At 47.4% G+C, this 6,502-nt stretch overlaps 1 long non-coding RNA gene across 1 annotated transcript in view; it reads left to right on the forward strand.

The window, feature by feature from the left end:
- The window catches only part of LOC147973888 (uncharacterized), a 274,448-nt gene extending 268,363 nt beyond the window's left edge, over positions 1-6,085 (forward strand). The window contains exon 3 of the long non-coding RNA XR_015603705.1: positions 5,847-6,085. This is a non-coding gene — a long non-coding RNA (uncharacterized LOC147973888). The remainder of the gene's footprint in view (positions 1-5,846) is intronic.
- Positions 6,086-6,502: the final 417 nt, after the last annotated feature.

The following is a 6,502-nucleotide window of genomic DNA, read 5'->3' on the forward strand; positions in this document are numbered from 1 at the left end:
CGAGTCTCTGCTGTCCTGGTCGAGTCTCTCGGGTAGCTAGCCCACACTGCCTCAACCCCCACTGCAGAGAACCACCGATCATCACCGACCGATGCCGAGTATCACGTCTCCATCAGACCATTGGTACCAAGTCTGATCCACGTGTCTCTCGCTATCTCGCTGAAATAGGCTTCGATTCTCCGATATCTTACACCGTAGCCCCTCCATCAGCACAGAGTGAAGTCTTCCGTCAAACTCCAGCTCCACCTTCAACATGACTCCATGTAGCTGCGCCATGCTACCCCGCGCCCTGTTGACTTCAATCTCTCATGTGTACACTGCCTTGAATCAACCCCGCGCCATAGTCTTGTCGAAGCCGCACAAGCCCTCAGGCCTGCACCACGTGTTTCCATGCCCCAGAAGTCGGCCACCATCAGCATCACGCTCCTATGTCGTCGTCGCTGAAATCACCACCGTCTTCTGCTTTGACCAACATCCACGTCGATCCGCCAGACTGTCTAGTCCGACCCAGCCGAAATTATCCGACTGCAACCATGCTCCACCCCGCGTCGTGTCCGCCCGCACATCTGTGCATTGCCTTGACGCCTTGTGTATGCATGATCCTGCCACGACACGCTCCGGACTCCTCCGAGCCTTATACGCTTGTCGCTGTCTTCGGTTCCCTTTTGACTTAGCTGAACAACATCACTACTGCCATGCCGTCTCCAATCCATCTACAAAGCAAAGAATCCCAAGAAGTAGTCTCTCGTAGCCTTGTGCCCATGTAACAACTAGCTCAAACTCTCAGCTCAACAGTAAACAATACACGTGCTTGACCACCTTTGCAATCTTCCTTGTTCTTTCCTTTCTCATGATCTAAACTCGATATGGGCAGCTATTTTCATGTTCTGACACACTGCAAAGCCTCCCGGAACCAGACTTTTTCCTTAAACAAATCTCTTCACGTAGCTTCACGTTCCTGTGTTCTCACGTACCTCCAACCTGCACTGAAACCAGCCCTATAGCTCTCCACGGATTCATGTGTGCTCCGCTGCGCATCGATCCATTGCCCGCCGCCTAGCGCACCACGTCCAGACTCGGCGTTCCGCTCAGCCAAACAGCTAGGATAGTAGCCTCCGCTGCACGCCTCACACGCCAGCCTGTAGATGCCTCGGGCCGACCGGATGCCATCCGCCTGCGCTGCTGCTGCCTCGGCCGCTACTGGGATTGCAGCCGCCATCACACCATGGCCTTGGACTTCTCTCGCACGCTGCCCTGGTTTTGATCGGATCGAACGATCCGATTTGACCTGCTGCTTGCGCTATACGCCGCGCCGCAGTTGAGAACTCCACCTGCTTCCAAACTCGTCGAGATGTCAAACCCAAGGACGCTGCCTGCCATACATGAGTTCGCCGCCGCCTTTGATCTGAGGCTCGATCTCGCTGATGCCGCCTGCTACTACATACGCTGTCTCGCTTGATTCAATTGCTTCCCAAGTACCGATGTATCCCGGTCGATCGCTCGTCTGCAATCCTGGGATCACCTCGCTGTCTCGACTCTATCCAATCTACTGCTGAACTCTCCCGAGCGATCAACTTTTTGACACCATCTTCTAGATCAATAATCCATAGCCTCCGAACAACCTAGCTCATGATATCACTTGTTAGAATAAATTCGAGGCGCTTCGTCGATCTATCGAGGACCAAGCAATCACACAAGCACGACATCGAGATTTGTTAACGAGGTTCACCGATATGGCTACATCCCCGGGGCATGACTACGGGCGCTCCTCCCCATGACACCGTCACAATACCGCACCCCGGTCGTCCGGGTGCCGGCACACGCCGCCGGCTCCCCCACGTGCCCGTGCTATTATGTTGGCATGGGTTACATCGTGTGTCTACCCCCGATATATATGAGAGGCCTAGGATACAGGTGTCCTACTAGGACACAACTCCTACCCTGTCTACACACAGTTCAAAACCAAATCCAACTATAACCTACCTTGTATAATAATATTTGACACAATTCTAACAGAGTACACAACTGATGAAGATCGGGTAAAAGCAAGGAAGCAAGCAAGCGGTCCTGAGTGTCACCGACAGGCAGGCACGTTTTCATGGTGCTCTCTTCTACTATTCTGATCGACAAAATTCATTTCCCAAGATCGATCCAGCAATCATGCATCCATCCATCCATCACATGATACTATTATAATCACTGTGGTGTAAGTGTGTGTCGCGCTCTAACTATGTAGCTAGAGTGCGAGATGATTCTTTAATGATAATTAGACGACGAAAAAGTAGCGTGTCTGATGGAACATGGCACCTTCCTCGATCGGTGCAAGATAAAAATTTAGCAGCACAAAGACAAAGGCGTGCTTGGTGGGAACACAACTACACCCTTGTCATCTTGCTTTGGTTCCTATGCATCGTCCCTGTTATCCTTGTGCTAGCCAGGCCCATTTTAATTAACTCAGTAGATCCCACTTTTTACCTCCATGTTACACTTATGTGACAGATTTTATCCATTTTGCAACAAAAAAAATAAATTATACCCCAATTTATGCACTTTGTGCCACATTTTACCTCATTGTAACCGAATTTAGGGCATTTCTAACTGATCCCCTAAAAGTTAAGGGAGTAAAAGGGCTAGTGCAGTATATATACTTCACTAAAATTTCGACGGACCGAGCCGATCCTCTATATTTAAGCGAGTATTTTTTTTTCATTTTTGGCCACTGAAACACATTTTTTGCATCTTTATTTCATTCAACGATATTGGAGTACATAATAATTCACCAATTATTTGCTACGAGAGTAAGACCAAAGAAAACAAGAACCACAATTAGACATTTTAGATCGATGTATTCTTACTTGCATCCATCATCCTACACGCATAGATGAGCAAACAATGAGCTTGAGAAGAACCGAATCCGGTGAAGAACCGAATCAAAATGAGCACATACCCCATCATTTGTGCATTTGAAGAACACCCATCCGGGATATTGCGGCGTGGTAGAAACTCGGTGCACCAGCTGCCACGTGCAGTCGTCGCACTGTATGACCGGCAGCGGCGAGGCGCTGCGCCAGCGCCCAGTCCGGGCGACGGCCGGATGTGTATTTGCTGGCGAACCTCCGACGGGAGAGATTTGAGTGGCTAGAGGAGAAGTCGGTACCTGCATGCGGCGCGGAGGCGTTGCAGGGGCTATGTGGTCCGCTTCCCGGCCAATCCATGGCAAGGAGCAGCCATTGACGTCCGGAAATGCCAAATCCGGCGCCGGGGGGAGCAGCCGCAGATCCACCGCTTTTTCGTTGGTGACGGGACGAGGAGGCACAAATCAAAGTGGTAGAGGACAGTGGCGGAGCCTACGGAGCATCCGCGGTGGCGGGCGGGTGCTGCGAGGGGTGGGAGGGGCGGCGTTGCCGCTGATGCGGCACGGGAGGGGAGGGAGGGAGGCAGTGAAGGAGAGGCGCGGCTTTTACTCAGCCGCCGCGGGATGGAGTAAATATAAGGAGAATTTTGGAGAGGGAGTAAATAAAAATTTACTCCCTTACATCAGACAAGGGATCGGCCAGCTGTTATAATGGATTGGTTAGAAATGCTTTTACCCTCAATTTATTTTTTCACCAATTTGGTGTTGAGTTGGGATGCCACGCAGGTTGTTTTTTGTTTTTCGCTGGTTTGATTCTAGTTAGTTTTTCAAGAGTGAACCGATCAAGCGCACTAAACATGATTGGTTTTTTGTGATTTGCTCTCGAGGTAAGTCACACCTGTCAGCTGCAGGAATTTTTCGAAAAAGAGTCAAATCTGCCACAAAAGTGAAACATGGGGATAAAAAGTGGAATAATTAATTTGGCGTGTTGCCCATGCTAAAAAGTTTGCCTGCAAGCAAGCTGTTAAAAAAAGGAAGCTAAATAAAGTCTGTCCAACAATTTTTGTTTTAAACTACGCAAAAGATTTGCCATTTTCACTAATTAAAAAGAGGGTATGGTTACACAAGTGCCGTGAAAACGGCAATAAGATTCTGCCCAAGAAGTAACACGAAGGAGAACCGAGCGTGGCTGCATGCTGGCGAGTCCAAATCAGACTGCTAATGAAATTGATCATTTCCAGTGTTTTGATTGTTTTCCTCTTTTTTTATTCTAGAGTTGTGCGTCCATGTAAAGCACTGGTTTTTTTGTGTGTGCCTGAAATGATATGCAGATCAGCAGATACACATGTTTTAGAGAAATACACAATTCTATTGAGGAGTCTTATTTCTTTTGCGGAAATTCTATTTCTATTGAGGAGTCAAAGTTGAACTTATGATTTTGTTGTTAGAAAGTTAGGAGGAGCGACCAAACAAGAGCAATTGCACCGTAAGCGTATAATGCTTTTCCCAGTAGCTAGAGCCTAGCTTGGCAAGTGCGTAATGCTCCGGCACCTTTCGGGACGTTTTTTAACATCACGAAACTGCAAACACGAATTTTTGCAGGTTTAATCGTTTTTGCAGGGTCTGCTAGAGATGCTTCACTTCACTTGGCCCCAACCTCACTGCTCATGTACTCACTATTGTCCAGCTCTCCAGCTTCCGCTCATAAACAGGCATGTGAGCGTGTCGGACACTGATTGATTAGAAACAGATCAGTGATATATACACCTGGCTGCTTGTTAATTCAGCGTCACCTTGTGAGGTAATTACTGTATCAACTATGTACCCATAGTTTCTTTCAGATCAACCGTGCAAAATGTCCATGCATGCCTGTACGTCTGTACGTACGTACCCCTTACACCTAGTAATCCAGAATCACTGTACCTCCTCTAGCTAGTGTGGCAACTACACGAACTATGCAAAGTTTTGCAGCCCAAGTTCAGCCGAGGAAGATATATATTCACCAGTGCTGCTGCTAGTGTGTGGATGAACATTCGTTGGTTCGTACGCTGTGGCAACCGTGCAAAAAGTGCACGCGTGCACTTACCTTAACGCTAGTTGGCCTGGCAATACGAGCTAATTTGAATGCTGTCAAAGCCGGCTAAACCTAGGCAAGCATATCTTAAACTTGGAACATCGATCTTTGCAGGTTTCTGGCCGGTGTCTCGACTCTCGATTCGATCGACCGATCAATTGCACGCATGCATTAGTAGAAAATAGGGCTTTGGTCCAGGCCGGGTCAGCCCATTAGTCCCGGTTCAGTCTCAAACCGGGACCAATGTGGGCATTGGTCCCGGTTCGTGAGCCCAGGGGGTCGGCCGGGCCACGTGGGCCATTGGTCCCGGTTGGTGGGATGAACCGGGACCAATGGGAAGGCTCCCCTTTAGTCCAGGCTCATGTCACCAATCGGGACCAATGAGGTGCCTATATATACCTCTCACTCACTCGCGAGCATCCCAGTGCTCTGTTTTTCTCTGGCCGAGGGGGAGAGGGCTTGGTGGTGCTTTAGCTCACCTCCTATGCACACAATGTGTTCGATGGAATGCCCGATCCACACTACTTAAGCTTTCTTCTCTCCAAGCTCGACCTCCAAACTCCATTTTTCATAATATTTGTCTAGGTTTAGCGGTCCATCACGTCTCGTTCCCGTCTTCACCGCCGTCGATCACCCGCGCCGACCTTATCGCCGGCACCACCGTGGTGAGCCTCTTGTTCTTATCTTCTTTCTGAAAGGAAAAATATTCTTACTTGTATGTTTACATAGATACTTGTATTATTTTCTTACTTTTATTATTGCATCTTATATAGTGCGATGGTTTTGGTATCCGCCCCCGTCGGTCCTCGTCCTGTCTATGATTCGGATGTGGTATATGTATTATCTTTATAACTATTGGTTCATTTATTGTTTATGAAAATTATGCCGACCAACGTGACATAGATTTTATTTATGTAGGATGTATGTGAATCGGAAATGCCAACCGACCCTATTGTTGAGAGGTTAAATTTAGTTGAAGAAGAAAACAATTTGTTGAAGGAAAAAAATAAAAAAAATTGAGGAGGAGAAGATGATATTGGAGTTGCATGTTGCGGATGTCGTCGATGATCACAAGATCAAGAAGGATGCAATGTGCTTGAAGATTAGAAAAATTAGAAAATATGCCATTCATACCGAGGCTTGGTATCATTATGTTGTTGGATCAATTGTTACCTTGGTTGCGATTATGATCGCATTTGTTTTCGCATTAAAATATTTTACATAGTTTCAATGTATGGTTTAATTAATTAGATGCTCTGAAGAGCTATATGTTGTTAGATGAGAACTATGTATGCACTTTGGTTTTAATGTGATGATGAACTTCTATTAATTTGGACACTTAATTATATATAATGCACGCAGATGAACCGGCAATGGATGTACGGTGACAGACACACCCGCGAGTACATTAAGGGCGTGCATGAGTTTCTCGATGCGGCTGAGGCAAACAAGCAGAATGGTTTTATGTGTTGTCCATGCACTCAATGTGGGAATACGAGGTCTTACTCTAACCGGAAAATCCTTCACTCCCACCTGCTTTACACGGGTTTCATGCCACACTATAATGTTTGGAC

The sequence above is a fragment of the Triticum urartu genome, chromosome 5A (assembly GCF_056163025.1).
Source record: "Triticum urartu cultivar PI428250 chromosome 5A, HENAU_Tu73, whole genome shotgun sequence".
Lineage (NCBI taxonomy): Eukaryota > Viridiplantae > Streptophyta > Magnoliopsida > Poales > Poaceae > Triticum > Triticum urartu.